This window comes from Otolemur garnettii, unplaced genomic scaffold, assembly GCF_000181295.1.
Source record: "Otolemur garnettii isolate 467f Iridium unplaced genomic scaffold, OtoGar3 scaffold00005, whole genome shotgun sequence".
Taxonomy (NCBI): domain Eukaryota; kingdom Metazoa; phylum Chordata; class Mammalia; order Primates; family Galagidae; genus Otolemur; species Otolemur garnettii.
This window is the reverse complement of record NW_003852400.1, coordinates 36,783,379-36,803,258: the sequence shown is the minus strand read 5'-3', so window position 1 is coordinate 36,803,258 and position 19,880 is coordinate 36,783,379. Positions and strand designations below refer to the sequence as shown.

Genomic DNA, 19,880 nt, shown 5'->3' with positions numbered 1-19,880 from the left:
TTTAATTCTAATAGCAAATAGTAGACTTTGATTAGAACACATGTGCATTTTTAAGCTTCTCTTAAAGTCTGAGATTTTCTGGTATTTAACGTGTGGCTTCAGAGTCTTCATTTCTTTCAGTTTTTCAGACTCTGTTAAGCTAAAGTTCACTAATCATACTCTTTCTGTCCTCAGCACTTATGATGGTGAATAACATATAGTTGATGTTTAGTGTTTGTTAAATTGAAGAACGTGGACCACACAGGTTAGACTTGTCTTACCTTATCTCGTTTCCTTTCTTGCAGTACTTCTGCTACCTTCTCTCTTATGCAGCAGAAGGAAAAAGAGGAAAGTCCCTTTGAGGATATAAAAGCCCTTGAGATAGTTTTACTTTAAGCCTAAAAGATTTCCTTTTCATTTTACCTCTAAAGCAGCAGTTCTTAACCTGTGGGTCTCGACCCACAGGAACTATATTAAAGGCCCGCGGCATTAGGAAGGTTGAGAACCACTTTTCTAAAGTTTGATTTTCTTTTTCTTTTAGAGATGTTATTTCTGAGCCCTTCATTTCTCTCATTTGAAATGAACATACAGTTAGTGACTGTTCCAAGCAATGCCTTTTTTTCTTAAGGAATCAGATAATGTTCTGTGGCTATGTGGTATCTAGGCAGGCATATGCTCTAGTGGGAGGAGAAATGGGCAGTCCATCAAACAAGGACCAGCTTTTGCCACTTTCATTTATTTCTTCACTAAATAGTTATTTATCATCTTCCTGTGTGCCAAGTATTTATATAAGTTTATGTGTGTGCTTTAATTAATAGACTTTTTATTGCTTACAATTTCCATTTTCTGAAGTTATTTTCCTTTAAGTACTAAGATCTAGTTTGTAATGAAATACTAAGTATTTTAATTAATGAGCAAAATCATAAAATAAATATAACTACATAATCAAAATACAGGCATTTTAAAAATTAAAAACTTTTCCTCAAACATTGGAAATTGGTATATAATGTCATTAAGGTTCAAAAGCAAAATTGTGAGCCATCAAGACAGTGTTAAGTGTAGATATGCGATACTTAAATTTTATGTACATTTTAAATTTGTTTGTTTTGAGATAATGTCTTCCTATGTTGCCCAAGCTGGTCTTGAACTCCTGGGGTCAAGCAGTCCTCCTGTCTCACTCGTCTTCATACCTGGGACTATAGATACATGCCACCACACCTGGCATAATCTTTAAGTTTTCCATATGACAGCATTGACTTGGTATTTATAGTTTTCCATAGAACATAAGTTTTAAAAAATCTAGCATAATTTATATTAAAGAGTATTTTTTCTAGCACTTTGGGAGGCCGAGATGGGTGGATTGCCTTGAGCTTAGGGGTTTGAGACCAGGCTAAGCAAGCAGGAGACCCCATCTCTAGAAATAGACAGGTGTTATAGTGGGTGCCTGTAGTCCCAGCTACTCAGGAAGCCGAGGTAAGAGCCCAAGAGTTTGAGGTTGCTGTGAGCTGTGATGCCACCACACTCAACTCCAGGGCAACTGAGTGAGACTTTGTCTCAAAAAAGAAAAAGAGAAAAGAGTATTTCTAACTTTAGTATGTTTTTACTATGATTTTACTATTTTTGAAACCATATAACAAATTTAAAGAAGAAAGATTAAAAAAAAATCCTGTGTATCTCTGTGTATGTTTGTGTCTGTAACTTTCAGACACGATTATTTCCTCCCAGGTATGGATTGTCAATTCAGGGCCTTTTGAATGGGTACTTTTATTCATTTATACATGCAGCAACCCAGGTCTGGAGGCATTATGACTAGCCCAAAGCTTCTAAAAACTCAGGCTGTATTTTCTTCCCTGTATATTTAACAAAAATGACATTCAAGATAATTTTGTAGTATGATGCTTTTTATTGGTGTGCAACACAAACCATACCAGTTGACATTTGTTTTGTACCATTGATATTTTCTTTTGTGTCTTATTGCTTTTTACATATGCTTGAGTTTGCCATAATATATTTGAAATTTTTCATCTGTTTTTCTTTTGAAAATAATCTATTTATCAGAATCAAATCAAGCTTTATACTTATAGCTAGTTTAGAAAACTATGAAAACAGCAGGATTTGTAATGAAACATTGACACAATCAACATCAGTAGCCCTGTGTTATAACTGGGGCACATGTTTATCAAAACAAAAATAAGGTGATGGCAGTTTCCACTCAGTTTCTTTTGTACCTCATAGAAAAGTCTGCCTGACCCAGTTGTACAGTATTCCTAAAACCATGTACAATGTGGCTAAGGTGTTTTCATTAGATGATGTCCAAATAAGGAAAATAACTGAGACCTTAGAAATACTGTAAAAGCAGTTAAGTTAAAAGAAAGGAGAGTGTGTTAAAGCCAGTGTCAGAATTTTGTCACCCACATAGTGGTTTGTTTGATTTAAATAAGGTCGAAGAGTCTGTTAATGTTGAGTCTGTTAACGCTGGAACTTAAAAAACTTAATTGAGTTCTGTTTGTATCTTTGATTTATAAACTGGAAGGCAAATCTTGATAACATTTTATATGATAATAGATTTTAATTAGAAGCTAAAAGAATTGTCTCTCTCACCTTTTTTCCTTCACGAGACGGATCCACTTCTAACTTTTTGGAAGTGCTCTAAACTTTCTCTTTCTTTTTTTTTTTTTTTTTAGAGACAGAGTCTCACTTTGTTGCCCTCAGTAGAGTGCTGTAGTGTCATAGCTCACAGCAACCTCCAGCTCTTGGGCTTAGGCGATTCTCTGACCTCAGCTTCCTGAGTAGCTGGGACGATAGGCACCCGCCACAACACCCGGGTATTTTTGTTGTTGTTGCAGGCTGGCCAGGGCTAGGTTCCAACCTGCCACCCTGGGTATGTGGGGCTGGCACCCTACTCACTGAGCCACAGGTGTTGCAGCCTATTGTTTTTTTATTCCCCCCGAGACAGAGCCTCAAGCCATTGCCCTGGACAGAGTGCTGTGGCATGCATCACAGCTCACAGCAACCTCCAGCTCCTTCTTTTTATTCTTATTAAATAAAATATCTCTTTTTACCCTGACAAAAAAAGAAACTAAAAGAAGCACAATGATGTATAACAAAATTGTATTTTTCCTTTTTTGATTTCTTTAATGACTACCATTTTATACCCATTAACAAATAAAATCTTTGGAGGATCTTCTTTTCCATTCTTGCCTATATTGTGCTTGGATTCTGTCCTTCTTATAATCTTTACTTATATGATTAATGAAAGAAGAAAAATGTTTAAATATGTAAAATAGCTGCCTCTAAATGAGATGTTAGCATTTTGGAGAAAGGCTTATCCTTCTAAAGTTTTCAGTTTTGGTGGGGTGGAGGTAGGGGCTATCTACCTAGTTGCTTAGTAAATTATTGGCAGCAAAGTGCTTAATGTGCCCCCCAGCCAACAAGTGGTACCAACCTATGTCTTTCTGTTTGGGGGGCATAGAAAATAATCAACTTTTTAAATTCTAGGAGTTTCAAAATGAGTATGGGAAAAGTTTGGATTCAGCAACATAAATTTGTAGCTACTGTTTACTTAAATTATCTAAAAGCTAACATATTCAGGAATATTTTGGGTAACTTGTGAATGTAAATGACTGAATAAATAAAGCAAAAAAATCTAGCCATTAATTTTAGTAAGGATAATTGTAATTGGTTACATTTAACATTGTCTTGTATATGAAAACTGTAAATAAATCATTTCAGCAATAAGAAATTATTGCTATTTTGGAACTGTAGTTATCTTGATGACCTTTAACAATGGTCCTTTTTTTAAGTAAATATGTGGAATAGGCTTATAAAGTTTTATTTGTTCTCAACATGCTGAAAACCTATTAATAGGCATGAATGCTGGAATCAGAGGCTTACTTAACAAAGGCTTTGACTATTAATGAGTAAACTATAAAAATGTTATAGAGATTTGAGTCATGTGCTTTCTCCGAAGTGAAAGGTAATTGTGACTCAACCCTGATCTCTGTGATTATCCTTTTTCTCTGCAAAAATTCCATTTTTCCTCCCCTTTTAGTAGTATTCCATAAAGTAGGTGACTTTTTTCTGGCTTCCTTGCCATAGCAAGACCTAACTATTGAAAATTTCAAAAATCCTTTCATTTGGAGGGGAGGGATACTTTATTGTTAAGATAAGATTGTTCTATATAGGAAGACCATTGTTTAAAGATTTATTATTTAAAATTTTGAGTATTTGAGGACACTGAACCAACTCATGTTTTTATTGTGTTATGAATACAAAGCCACTTACCATGATAGAAGAAGTAGCTTTGAAGCCACATGTTTCTTTTTTTTTTTTTTTTTTTTTTTTGAAAAAAACCCCCAAGCTCTCCCCCCGGGTAGAGTGCTCTGGCATTACAGCTCACAGCAACCTCCAACTCCTGGGCTCAAGCGAGTCTCCTGCCTCAGTCTTCCAAGTAGCTGGGACTACAGGCGCCCACCACAACACCTGGCCATTTTTTGGTTGCAGCCATCATTGTTGTTTGGCGGGCCTGGGCTGGGGATTTGAACCCGCCACCTTAGGTGTATGTGGCTGGCGCCTTAGCCACTTGAGCCACAGGCGCCGAGCCGAAGCCACATGTTTCTAATGTAGTATATTATATATGTATCAAACCCTAGTGGACCAATTATGTCGAGTGGAAACAAAGGCGTGTTACCTTACATGGGTAAGGAGTGCAGAGGGTCTCAAATATATGTGTGTGTGTGTGTATATAATTTTTTTGTTCATAGTTTTCCCACTAGATATTAACTTAGGATGATAAGATATTCTTTTAAAATGCATATGCCCCCTTGAGGAGTAAAGCTATCATTAATTCTCACTTTAAAATTACTGTACCTATCATTAATTACTCACTTTAAAATTTCAATACCTTCTGAACTATATTATCCATGTTAAGAAATGCTTTATTCATAAATTAGCTTGTTTCATGTTTAATATCAATAAATGGCATGTTGGTATTACGTTTGATAAGAAAACAAACAAAGATCAAAATAAGAATTTTTAAGACTGATGACAGAAAGACTGAGAGATGCTGCTGATAGGGACTCAGTGATAGAGTAACTGGTAACCGTAGAGCAGCTTACGTTTAAATAAGGGAGAGAGTTTTGGAATGAGTCAGAGGGACAAATATGATTCCTGGTTTACTTCTGTTTCATATTCTTTTGTGCATTATTACCATATTATACTGTGGCCTTTTCTAGCACCAGACTTTCTTTGGGCATACAGCCACTATATGATACTATTCTTGAAAGTTCTATTCTTATTCTTCCTTGGCAGAAATACCCCAGGGAGGGAGCCAACTTGAGTTCCCCTTTCCCAATTACCTTCTAACTATTTTTCCTATCCCACATCAGCAGCTGTTCCCCTCAAGGCTTTCTCTGTCTAATAAGTCCAGATGGGCCCAACCTCCTTCTACTTTTACTTTTAGGTTATATTTGCCTTTCTATATCTTTAATGAGCTCTTTCCTATTTCACTTTTGCCTGTGTTTAAAAATGATTGGGAGAATGCAAAGAATGACTTCCCTGTACAACTTTTATTTCTAACGGGAAAACCATCGTGAATGCGGTGCACCAATATGTACAGACGCATGATTCATTGTGCCTGTGTGCTGTATGCTCTCCATTAATATTTTGTAGGGTACTGAACATGTTTTCCTCACCTGTACTGTTTTGCTGCTCTTGTGTCACATAATTCTGTTGGTCCACAAAACAATGTATCTTTATTAAATACAGTTTGACTGGAAGTCATACCTGAGAAAATATTGTCACTTTAGATATTTAATAAAATCTTACTACATCATGATGAATGACTTAAAAATAAAAGGAAGTCACAATTTATGTTACTTAACTATAAAATCTTTTTATATTGGAGACATTTTTCCATTTGGTCCTTTCTCTTTTAGGTACTAACCTCAAGAACCTGATGCTGGCATCTCAGGCATCATCTATATCCACTAATCAGACCTTAAACGGTCACCTTATTTAATACAGGAATGTTGTTGGCCCAATGCCAGTTGAAAATGAAACAAAATGGCAAGCCCTGCTTGTTTTACCTAAAACTAGGTAAATATGAGGATAGCAGTTTTGTCTGTTTCCTTTGCAGCTGGACTAAGGATTAATGATTTGGGAGTGAGTGGAAAGGATTGATAGGAAGACTGAGTGGAAGTGTTGGATGGTGCAAGTTGCATGATCAACTCCAGCTAGGTGCAAAAGCTGCCTAGGAAAGCAGTGGGAAAGGATCAACCAGGACAGTGTTGAAAGAGTCAAAAGGAGTTCAACTCAATACCATTTCCTTAGTTTATAACTCAAGGATGGCTTATTAACTTTAAATCCCCAAATAGGTCTCCTTTAACTTATCTGTTTGTGAGCCCCTCCCAATCCTAGATTAAGATCAGGAATGTATTTTTAGTTTAATATGTCACTCAGTTCTCTGTCAGATCAAGCAAGGAGGTGTTCAGCCTTAACTTCTTTAGGGTCTTATGAAGTCATTTTTTCTTATTCTGATTTAAGATTATGAAAATTCTGAAAATGTGATTTTATATTTCAAAATCTATGACATTTGAATTGATGTATAAGTTCAAGGGCATTGGAATCAGTATAATTTATGGTTCTTTTTTCCTCTCAGCATGAATAACTTCAAATTCAGTGAAGTGTTGCTTTGGCTTTTCTTACCCAAATGGTGTACTTATCTGATTCACTTCAATAGTTGCCTATTTTCCCTTTCAGAAATGTCTGTTCTCTCACCAGGAGACTAAAACATTGTGCAGATGTACAGTTGGATACAATGATGCCAATATAATATATGCACTGTTCAATAATTTATTTTGTATCTGGAGTGATGCATCTGTTTCCTTCTTATGGGAGGGGGTTTGAGCTTCATTTCAATGTCATTTTAGGTACTGGTCCAATTCTTCTATCCAGTTAACCAAAAATGAAAATTTCCATCTGTTCAATTGCCATTCAGAGGAATGTTTTATCTCTGAAGCACATTATGACAACTAAAATTGACAGCATAATCTGTCTGACTTTTTTCTCTTTTATTCCCTCTTCAGATTCTCTTGAGCTTTAACAAGAGAGGATTCTTTTTTATAGCTGCTTAAGATGATAGGACTTACTCTTTCTTCTCTCTAGTAACTATAGACCAATAGAGCATGAATGGTTATCCACTGTTCACTGCTTTACTATATTTTTCTGTCCATTAGGGACTCTACAGGAAACATACTTCTTAGCATGCTATTAACAGAACAATGCAAACATAGCATTCTCTTTCTATAAGAGTAAATGTCTGCCAGTACTATTTGGCATTCCATTGAATGCACAGATTCCCTGCACTTGACGTTTGGAAGATATAATTATAGCCTGATTTTATTGATCATTCTGTACTTTAGAAAACTGGCTAAGGAGGCCTCTGGAATATACTGCCTCCAAAGTTTTTAACTCTTTACTTAGAAACCTATGAATATTATGTCAAATAAGTTTTGTTACTCAAATGGCAAAAATATATCTTTATTACTGTTAATATTCCATTTAAATTAATAAGAAGAGCCCTTTTTATTTATGAGCTAGGAAAAATGTTTAGGTACAGTGACTAAAACAATATAATATAACTAATTTTTGTGGCAGTCTCTTCTGTAAAACATAAGTGGCAATATAATAAAAGTTCAGTTAGGTTGAACCCCAGGAAAAAATTGTTGTGAGTTTTGTGTTGTATGAATAGCTGGGGTTTTTGAAAAACCTACACTTTTTTTTTAAGTGGCTCAAAACAACACACCTTAATTATCTCAGTTTCCATGAACTAGGAGTACCTGCAGAGTTTAACTGAATCCTCTACTTGAGTCTCAGGCTACAATCAAGGTGGAGTCCTGGAATTTGATCTCATTTGTGGCGTGGTGTCCTTTTCCAAGCTCACTGTTGGCAAAATTCAGCTCCTTGAATTTGTGGGACTGAGGTCCCAGCTTGCTTCTAGGCTGTCAGCTGTCTGCTCTCAGCCATGCAATTCTTTGTTGGGTGGCCTTCTCATAAACACCCTCATAACATAGCAGTTTACTTCTTTATAATAGCCAGCCAGAGAATCTCTCCAGTCTGCTAAAACAGTTTTGTATAATGAACCCAATCAAAAGAGTGGTTATCCCATCGTATTCACAGCTCTTCCACTCTGGGGTAGGGGATAATAGAGGGTTTATCCACCAGGGAGGCAAGAATCTTGGGGCATCTTGAATTCTGCCTATCACACTATCTTCATCTCACTTCCCTTTTTGAAAGGTTTAATATGAAAAATCTGTACTTTTAATAACCATCTCTGATACCTGCATCCTTTCTTACCTTCTTGAAGAGATTATGTGATGATAATCTACACTCTACAGTAGTGACCATCATTTAATTTTTAGCCTGTCAAATATTTGAGCCTTCATGACCCTTTGTAGTATATTGGGCTTTTTCCATCTGTTGTTTATTGTATTTGGTTGTGCTCACGAAGTTTTGTGTCCTTAATTGTTTTTATTTTTTTCCTCTTTCCAATGCTATTGACTTATAGATATCCCTTTTATGTTTATATGCTCGTATACCTTTCTATAGCAAATGTAGTTTCCTGTGGATCGAATCCATGAGTTCAGGTACTATATTCCAGTTATATATTATGTAACCCACTGTAAAACATAATACTTTAAAAACTGAAATTGATATTTTCTTTTGGTTCATCAATTGTAGACAACTCAATATATGATGTATTTCAAAAGATGTGATTATGAAATCCTTTAGAATATCATATGAAAGAGTGAAATAGCACCCTTAAGAGTGTCCAACATTACAACTGAAGGATTCTAGATCTTAGACGTTTTTTAGCTATAACAACATGAAAATATACGTATTCATATATTTTATGGTAGTCTAAGTAAATTTAAATGTTTCAGGGCTTGGTGATCTCATGGTCTGAGAAATTCTTCATTTAAACTGCTATTGATATCTCATCTTCATTGGGGATGCTTTGATTTGTCATAGTCTTCCCTTACGGACAATTTTCTTGGAGAAATGTAGCACTTAAGACATATGTTGTGTAAAGAAAAGTAATTATTTATTGCAATTCTAGGAATAATGCTTATGTTTTAAAATTTAAGCTTCTCTTTTCAATCACCTAATAAAAGAGAGGATGGAGGGAAGAAGGAAGAGAAGGAGAGGAAGAGTAATGGAAAAAATGAGTCATATAGTAAGGATAGGAAAATATTGCTATCAGAGTTCAGAAGTATATCTGTTTCTTCTAGTGCAGTAAAAATGAAAAACAAAACAAGCTGTGGTTCTAGAAAGCAAAGTAGGAATTTTTTTTTTTTGAATACAAAATCTCCCTTTGATACCCTGGGTAGAATGCTGTGGTGTCATAGCTCACAGCAATGTCAAACTCTTGGGCTCAAGTGGTCTTCTTACCTCAGCCTCTCAAATAGGTACAGGTGTCCACGATAAGGCCAGCCATTTTTAAAGACAGGGTCTCGCTCTTGCTCAGGCTGGTCTCAAACTCCTGAACTCAGGCAATCCACCCGTTTTGACATCCCAGAAAGTAGGAATTTTTTAAATGGAAAAGGATGGAAAAGGAATTGAGGACATACTCTAGAAAGACAGGGCAGTGTAAATTGGTTTTGTACTTATAGGTGCTCGCATAGTATTTTTATTTGTCATTCTAGTACCTGAGAATTTACGAAGTTCAGTAAGTATTTATATGATATCTTGCACAAAGCAATATGCTAGGACATGAGAATACAAAAATAAGTCAGATATTGACCACTGTCCTCATGAGTGGTTTGCCATAGTCAACAGACTGTAGAATTGACAGCTAGTCATTGATTCTGTGATTCATTCACGAGTGTTATTGACTGCTTTGTGCCAGGTATTCTAAGTGCTGGGATACTTTGGTGCACCACATGTAAAATGTACATGTTCTCTTACAACATGCTCATGTTAGAATATGGAGACAAATTTGTAAATAATATATATCAGGTAGTGACAAATACTGAGAAGAGACAAACTGGGATGTGCGAGAAACTAGATGGGGAGAGGGACAGGTGAATTTTGCTTTTAATAGAATGATCAGAAAAGGCTCTGAATGCTGGACTTCAGTGAATGAAGAGGAGAGTAATATGAAATGAGATCAGAGGTTATCTAAGGCCAGATTAAATGGAGCTCATTAATTCTGATAATGGTTTTGTTTTTTATTTTAAATGTATTTGGAAACTTTTGACAGATTTCAAGTCAGGGGGATTAATATAATCTGGTTACCCTTTTAGCCTTTTAGATTTTTTTTAAAAACAGCCTTTTATCTTGTTTATTTTGTAAAATTTAGTGTCCACAATGGGAGTGGAGAATGAGTCAAACCATTTGGTTTTTTGTTTTTGTTTGTTTGTTTGTTTAATCTGGGAAACAAAGAATACAAAAATAAAATTGGTGCATGCTAATAATCTTAATATTGTTAGTATCTTCCCCACTAGACTGAGTGTTCCTTGAAGATAGATTTTTTTTAAAATTTATATATTTTTTTTAAAAAGCCTACGGCACCCAGTATTCCCAGGTGGTCTCCTATCCAAGTACTAACTAGGCCCCAAGCCTGTTTTGCTTCTGAGATCAGATGAGATTGGGCGTGTACAGGTTGGTATGGCCATAGACTGAAGACAGATTTTATATCTTTTTCATTTTTGTGTCCTTGGCACCTGTCATGGTAACTAGCACTTCTGTAGGCAAATAACATTGTGCCTGAGGAAGAGCACATGAGGTCCATATGATCAAGCATCAGTAGCCACAGAGAGAAACATGGAAGGAGTTGTTTCAGATCAAAGACATGTAAGAAGTTAAGGCTTTTCTGAAGTAAAGTGGGTTACCCATAGCTCTGACCCAAAATAGTCCAGTCAACCCCTAGCACCCTCTGGGCACTGGAATGTTAACTCCGATACGGCTTTACTTCAACAGGACTTGCATGTTTATTCTTTTATTTGAAATAATATTTACTTGAAAACTGTATTTAGCACATAATTTATCATTCTTTGGGATGTGCCTAGAGAATGTACCAGAGTATTGCTTTCTAATTAGATAGTATTTAATTAAAACTGATACTTTATTTACACGCAGGTATATACAGATAGCAAAGGTATGTACACACATTCTTATTTAATAACAGCTAAAATTTGTATGGATAGTCACAGCCTTCAGAATAGTTCATTTATACCTTGCTCCTCTTAATGTTCCAAACAACCTCTGAGGTTGAGTGCCCATAGCTGAGGGGTTAGGGCGCCAGCCTCATGCTCCAGGGCCGGTGGGTATGAACCCGGCTTGGGCCTGCTAAACAAAAACAAAAAAATACCTGAGCATTGTGGGGGGCACCTGCAGTCCCAGCTACTAGGGAGGCTGAGGCAAGAGAATCACTTGAGCCCAAGAGTTTGAGGTTGCTGTGAGCTGTGACACCATGGTACTATACTGGGGGTGACATAGTGAGACTCTGTCTCAAAAAAAAAAACCTCTGAATATCTGAGAAAAGTTGCTTAAATTTACTGAGTTTCAACTTCATTGCCTATAAAATGAGGGTGATTCCACCTCATTTGTAAATAGTAAATTGGTACGTAATAGCCGTGATGTGTAGTAAATGATCAATAAATGGCAGTCAGTATTGTTATCACCATTTTCATCATCATTTTTGGCAAACATAGAAGGCACATACTGGCTGATTTCTTTAGTTAGTAGGTGACAGAATCAGGATGTATACATAGATCCTTCTTATTATAAAGCTCATGTTTCTTTCTTTAAACTGTTATCTCTTCCATAGAGGCAACAGAAATAGCATTCAATAACCTCTGTAGAGAAAATAGTATTGAATATGGCCATGAAGAATGGGGTTTATATTTACATCCAAAGCTTTTTGTGAACTACCTTTATTGTCTCTCTCATCAGCTTTTCCTTATTTATTATTTATTTTCACTGTGTGTCTTTTATTTCATTTTTTTCATTCCTGCTATTTATGTCTTTGTACATTATCATTTCTAGGGGCATATACATCATTTACTGTGGTCTACACTGTAATATTAATCAGTGTCTAGTATCATTGTCATGGTTGACAGTGATGTCCTACATTTTGTTAAGTCTCTTGTGAAGTTTTCAGATTATAGAGTACCTTTAGGTGTTAAAAAATAAAAGTATTCTGAAGCTAAACAAGTTTGAGGAATAATTTGCTCAACAGAGTTAATCATTTTATCTAACAAAAATGTTATCTTGCAAAATGTAGAACTTCTAGAGCTTTTAATTTGTTGTTAGGCACTGGGAATCTCCAAGAGAGAAAATGAGGATATAATAGATAGGATATAGTATATAACATCTTCTAAACTAATTTAACTAATTAAGGAATTTTCCACCTCTACCCTCTACCCACAGATTTATAGTAATGATAGTGAGAAAACTGTGGACCCTTTACATCAGCATTAAATTGAATTAATTAAGTTAAAAGGTGATCTAAGTTTCAACATTCCTAGGACTTACTAAAACAAAATCTCAGGGAAGTGAGATAAATGTCTTCTACTTTTTCTTTTCCTATCTCTTCGGTAACTGAGCTGATTGGAAGTTTATTGTCAGTTGTGTATTAGTCCTATGGTACATTTTCAGGCCGTGGAATTCACTCTCACGGCTTTAGTGTTCATTGTGCATTAGATCTATTCCCCCATTTTCTGATTCCAGATGCTTAAAAGACAATAGCTTACAGTCAGATACTTCATGGATCCTCAGACTCATCTGACCTCAGCATTCCCTTCTTCCAAACTATCTCTTTCCTCCAACAACCAAGACAAAACAAAAACCTCTGCATTGCCTCTAATATTCTCTGTCTTCAGTGATGCCCAGCCCCAACTGGAAATCCAAGTCAGAAACCTGAGATTCGGGCTCGACTCTTCTGACTGACTTCCAATGTTCCTTCAGTCACCAGGGCTATCAATTACACTTTCTAACTGGCTCTTGAATTCTTGTATTTCTCTCTATCTTTAATACTCCTACCCTAGACTAGGCCTCTTCACTTTCTCCTGAACTATGTACAACTGCCTCTTACTTGATTTTCTATTTTAACTTTGCTCTCCTCTAATTCAGAATCCACATTCTGGTCTTAGTGAGATTTCTAAATTTCAAATCTTATTATATCACCACATTTCTTTAATTCAATGACTTCATACCGTCCTTGATATTAAGTCCAGACTACTGAGTTTAAGAGGCATTACACAGGAGATAAGCGCCCTGCCTACCTGAAAAGTATTGTCTCATCCCATTCTTCCTCTTCTCTCTAGCCTTCATCTCACTAGAAATTCTTGAAATTTCTTTTCCTTTGACTGTAACTAACTGCCTTCCTGTTCTCTTTCCTTTCCTTCAACCCATCTAACTAACTACTCATCCTTTACCTTCCTAAGTACATCTTCCCCAGGGAGGCCTTCCTTACTTTCTAGACCATATTAGTATCCTCAGCTATATGTTCTCATAGTTCTTTTTTGTACTTGCCTCAGCACTCTTTGTTGTTATTACATATTTTTTTCTTTTTTTTTTTTTAATGGTTTGGCAGTCTATTTGATTTGTTGATTCTGGCTTCCTCTAAAGGCAAGGAAAGGTTTTTATTCATTTAATGAAAACCTTCCCTTTCATTCTATTCATCAGTGATATTGGCCTGTAGTTGTCTTTTCTTCTTTTTCTTAAACTTATTAAATCAGAAATGTATGTATTTATGGTGTATAATGTGATGATTTGATACACAAATGTATATGTATAATGTATATGTATATATATAATGTGATGTTTGATACAACATGGAAGGCTTAAATCAAACTTATTAACATAACCATCATCTCACTTATTTTTTGTGGTAAGACATTTTGTTTTGAAATGTACCCTTGCATTGTTCACATTATGTGAGATCCTGCCAAATATCACCCGCCCCTCACCCCTTTTCTCTCTCTCTACTTTCCTCCTTTCTGGACTATATTTGTGTTTTATCATTCATATGAATGTCTTTGTGGGCAAGAGATTTGAACAGAAACTGCTCTGAAGATGACAGGCAAATGGCCAACAAACACATGAAAAAATGCTCATCATCTTTAATCATCAGAGAAATGCAAATCAAAACCACTTTGAGATACCACCTAACTCTAGTAAAATTAACCCATATCACAAAATCCCCAAACTGCAGATATTGGCGTGGATGTACAGAAAAGGGAACACTTCTACACTGCTGATGGGATTGCAAACTAACATGGCCGTTTTGGAAAGAAGTATGGAAAATTCTGAAGGAATTAGAAGTTGATCTACTGTTTGATCCTGCAATTCCATTACTAGATATCTGCCCAGATGAACAAAAATCATTTTGCAGCAAAGATATTTGCACCAGAATGTTCATTGCAGCCCAGTTCATCATCACCAAGTTACGGAAGCAGCCCACATGCCCAACAACCCATGAATGGTTTAACAAATTGTGGTATATGTATACCATGGAATACTATTCAGCCATAAAAAGATGGAGACTTAACATCTTTTATGTTTGCCTGGATGGAGTTGGAACATATTCTTCTTAGCAAAGTATCTCAAGAATGGGGAAAAAGTATTCAGTATACTTAATACTATTATGAAACCAATATGTAATCACGTATTTTCTTTTTGTGGTTGCTTTTCATGTGGGCCTGCTATGGCTGATGCTGTTTGCCACCCGTTCATCCCTTCTTTTTTTGTAATAAGTACTCTGATTTTTAGCTGAGCATGTTGCCACCATTATGAATGACTACACTCCCTCTTTTCCCTTATGATTAAATTTTGAGAAATGAAATGTAAATTGTGTAAGACTTATGTAATGTATCAGTAAAGGGAAAAGGATTCTCTTCTTTGCCCCTTCCTCTTTCTGCTGGCTGAATTGTGCAAGTGCTGCCTGGCCTTCCAAGTGCTATCCTAGGTCATGAGACTGGATCTGCTACCATTATGAGCCCTGAACTAATATCTTCCATATTCTCTTTATGTGACAAAAATAGACATCTATCTTGTTTAAGCTAATATTACTTCATTATGTATTTTTACCTTCTGATACAGCTGCTTTTCATCTGAGCCTTTTCCTATGTTTGGATAATTCTGTACCTTACAAGTCTTATTAGGAGATAGAACTTCTCTCTTCTAGTAGGATAGCTATAGACTCACTCCCCCAGCTTCCCTTCTAGTCAGGGTGTGGACATCTGATCTGGAACTAGCCAATGAGAAGTATCTGCTCCACTTTTAAATTTTGAGTTAATGATAACAGTACGTGGAGACAGCAGAGAATTCTTCTTGGCAGTGTAATTATAGTTGGGTAAGACTTAGGGAGGAGAGGGGAGAGGGAAGCAGGGCACTCAGGCTTGAGGCATCATCTATTATTTAGTGCCAGTGAGTTTAGTGGTACAACCCGTACCATCTAACACTTGGTGGTGGCAACCATGAGGTGGGTCTTCACTGTACTAGTTCTGTGTCATCAGTTTTTGATGGTTTCCTTCTTCATTTCATAGCTTCTGAGCCTGTTTCTTCAGCCTCTCAACAATTCCATGAGCTATCCAACATTTTCTTTTTGGTTTGAACTAAGCAAGATTTTTCTTGCATGAAGTTAAAATGACTGATATAATTACTATTGGTCTTCCCTAGCAGATTCTAAATGCTGTGCAGGCTGTCTTACTTATTAGTATATCCTCACAGTGCCTCGCATCTCAAAGTATCTTACTGCAATGCCTGGCACAGTCAATATGTGCTCTGTGTGTGTGTGTGTGTGTGTGTGTGTGTGTGTGTTGATATAGTTTTTATATTTATATTTGTTTATATTTTATATATAAAACATATATATTTTAATAAACCAATCATCCATTTTTCCAATCTCAAGTTTCTTATTTACTCCTAGGAATTTTGCTTCTAGCTTCGTTAATCTACTCAGATCGCACTTAGCAAGATTACTGTTGGTAGCCTGTTTGCCAAATTTGGTGGATACTTTTCACTTTAATCTAGAACTTTGATGACACTGTTGTTTCCTTGCTCCCATCTACCATTTTCACTATTATCTTTCAGGGTTCTGAAACTATCACCTGTTATCTGCTAGCTCTTATTTCTTTGTGTTGCCCCAGAATTCTTTCTTCAGCTTACCCACTCCTTTGCCTTTATCACTATACATGATGTTTTCCAAACCTTACCTTCTACTCAGATGTCTCTCCTGAGCTTCAGAGAAGTATATCCAACTGCTTGATAGTTTCACCCAGATACTCTCTGGAAAACTCTCAAACTCTAAATGTGTACTACATGACTAACATGAATTTGTTGTTCTTTCCCAACAGAGACATTGTATATATGGCTATTATCTAAATCATTTGCTTAATCCAATTCTCAGCAGATTGGCTGAAATAAAGTTAATATGCACATGTAAATCCAGTTAAAATTCATTCTCAGATTTTTTTTCTGTTTTTAGTCTAGTACTTTATGATTTCTTATTGGTGTACTAGTAAGACTATTTAAAATTCTAAAATTCTGTTTAGTATCATATCAAGACTTTGCTATTGAATGTAGACATGAATAATAATATATCAGTATATTAGTTTTGCATGTTGAATAGACCTAAATTGTAGAATACTTTTAGATACGTGTTTTTCTACTTTGAGAAATCCTTTTAATTACATTGTAAACAATTTTAATTTGCTATATTCATTTCATAGACTTTTTAGTCTTTTCAAAGTAGAGCTTCTTAGCTTCCAGAAAAATATAATAGAAAACATTTTTATAAGGAAATAGGGCAGAATAATTGAAAAAAATAGTCAAACTAACTCATATATACTTCTTACATAGTAATTTGACCTATATCTCACTTTTTCACTTTGACTTTTTCAATGAAATGTTTTGCAAATTATAGAAATAATTTGCTTTACTCAAATTTGTATCTTGTTTCGACTCTAGCAATGTGTAAATAGCACGACAGGGCAATTTCAGTTAGAAACCTCTCAGTTTGGTTACCTTAAAATAGAAAAACATCAAATTGGGCTCAGTGCCTGTAGCTCACGTGGCTAGGATGCCAGCCACATACACCAGAGCTGGTGGGTTCGAATCTAGCCCGGGCCCACCAACCCCCCAACCCCACCCCAAAAGAAATACCTGGGTTTTGTGTTGGGTGCCTGTACTCCCAGCAGCTACTTGGGAGGCTGAGGCAGGAGAATCGCTTAAGCCCAAGAATTTGAGGTTGTTGTAAGCTGTGATACCACAACACTCTACCAAGGCAACAACTTGAAACTCTGTCTCAAAAGACACATCATATTGGGGAACTATTAATATTAAGGCACATAAATAAATTAAAATGGTTGTTAATGTTGCAAACATTCAAGCAGCAATGTTGAAAAATTATTAAAATTTGCACAGTACTTTTTTTTTTATTTAGTCACCCCTAGGGAACAGCTAATGTATAAAAATATATTAGTGCAGTTTTGTTCATTTGAAAGTTTTAAGCTTAATTAAATTTTTTTCAAACACTTTCTTTTATGGAAGAATAGTAGTTTCTTTTGGATTTTAATTTTGTTTAATATCTTTTGTTTAAATGTACATAAAAGAAATTTTTCCCTTCATAATAATTTCTTTCGACTCTCTTAAAAGGAAGTATTTTCATATTTTCCCTTTGTTGATATATTGACTAAATTCTCTGTGCATTGTATACTTGTATACTATATTATATACTGGATTATATTATAATTAATGCAATTATTTCTAACTAGTTGTTTTTTCTTATTGGCCATCAGCCTAAATATTTGAAGATTATTTTTTTATTGTTGGGGATTCATTGAGGGTACAGACCAGGTTATACTGATTGCATTTGTAGGGGAAAGTCCCTCTTGTAATTGTGTCCTGCCTCTAAGAGATGTGTCACACATGATGACCCTCCACTCCCTGTCTCCTTTCCTCTCTCTGCTCCCCTATTCCCCTACCCCTCATGTATGAAGATTTTTAATACAGCCAGTGTTTTCATTCATTGTCATTAATATGACATTGATTATGCTTCTTTTTTAATTTCAAAATATTAAAGGGGTACAAATGTTCTTGTTGCATGAATACCTTCTACAGTGCTTAACTTGGGGCTTAACATCCCCAATATAGTGTTCATTGTACCTGATATTACCCTTCTCCTCTTTTCCCCTCTCCCTTCTTGATTTCTAGTGACCTTTCTAGCTTTTTGTGCCTGTGATAGAGCCACTTATTCAACACCTCATGATATAGGCATTACATTAAAAAGGCGGATTCTTTATTTTTCCCCCAATTTCTTGTTCATTACCTCTTGAGACCAAATTGAACCATCACAAGTGCTTGCTTCAGTAGCACATATACTAAAATTGAAACGATACAGAGAAGATTAGCATGGCCCCTGTGCAAGGATAACACACAAATTCGTGAAGCGTTCCATATTTTAAAAAAAAGAGAAAGAAAGAAAGAACCATCACAAACAAGGTTGACTTTTGGGATATTGGCTTTGTTTTGCAGTAGACATGCCTGGGTACGAACTCCTATTAATTTTGAAAGTAAGTCATATCTAATAATAGAGTTAAAAAATATTTCAGTGATTGAAACACATTATTTTTGTGTTTCTGGCACATTATTTTTAATTAAAAATGTTGTTTCATATAACACCCAATTTCTTGTATTTCTATATTTCTGTCAACAGAAAAGAATCCAAACTCAGTAAAATAATTATGGAGAGCCACCCCAGGGAAGCCTTGAACAAGTGTTCTTACTGTGGTTTGGTTACAGTTTAGTTTTATACATTTCAAGGAGACTAGGATTACATGTAAGGTCATAAATCAGTACATGAAAGGTGTACATTGGTTTGGCCCCAAAGGCAGGACATCTCAAGACAGGGCATTACAGGTTATAGGTAGGTTTACAGATTCTTTGATTTGTAATTGGTCAAAGAGAGAAGCTTTGTGTAAAGGCTTGGAAGAAAGCCTTTGGAAAGGAAGAAAGTTTGTAAATCAGAGACATGCCACCAGATATATACCTGACATGTACCCAGACTTCGGTGATCTTTTAAGTAGATTGGTGACCTACAAGTAGGGTTTAAGCTTTGCCTTAGGTCTGTTAACAAGTTACAAAGGAGTTAACAAACAAGTTAAGAAGGGAAGGGGGCATGAGGAGGCATGTCTGACCTCCCTTCTCTTGATTAGCAACTCAGCTTTAGGGCACTTCTGAGGTCCCCTTGGCCAAGATGGGGTCCATTCAGTCAAGTGGGGTGGGGGGCTTAAGATTTTTTTTAAGTTGACAGTTGAGAGGACTGTCACAGAAACATGATTGTTTAAACATTTCTGTGCCTTCTCCAGTACTCAGAAATCTTTCTATACTAGTGCACAGAAAATTCTACATGTCAGAATAGCAATCAATGCTATGAATTTCCAAGCTCCTATTTAAAAGATATTTTACAATCGAAAGGGAAAGGGTTAAAATAAACAGTAATTATGTATTATATTCTAACAATAAAATGCATGGCTAACATTTTTTTTTAGAAAACATTCATATAGTGCAGCGGTTCTCAACCTGTGGGTCGTGACCCACAGAAACTGTATTAAAGGGTTGCAGCATTAGGAAGGTTGAGAACCACTGATATAGTGGTAAAATGATTCACCTCTGGGATTTGACAAAGCACTCTTTTTATTATAAAAAAACAAAGTAGTAGAAGGTGGCACCTGTGGCTCAGTGGGTAGGGTGCCAGCCCCATATACCAAGGGTGGTGGGTTTGAACCTGGTTCTAGCCAAACTGCAACAGAAAATAGCTGGGCGTTATGGTGGGCACCTGTAGTCCCAGCTACTTGGGAGGCTGAGGCAAGAGAATTGCCTAAGCCCAGGAGTTG

At 36.0% G+C, this 19,880-nt stretch overlaps 1 protein-coding gene, 1 non-coding gene and 1 pseudogene across 2 annotated transcripts in view; 2 read left to right on the top strand and 1 right to left on the bottom strand.

The window, feature by feature from the left end:
* The window catches only part of NDUFAF2 (NADH:ubiquinone oxidoreductase complex assembly factor 2), a 187,968-nt gene that overhangs the window by 25,301 nt on the left and 142,787 nt on the right, over nt 1-19,880 (top strand). The window lies entirely within an intron of this gene.
* On the bottom strand, nt 10,540-10,659 carry LOC111721943 (annotated as a pseudogene).
* Nucleotides 18,342-18,448, top strand: LOC111722057. Its single transcript, XR_002771004.1, has one exon. It is a non-coding gene; the product is annotated as a U6 spliceosomal RNA (small nuclear RNA).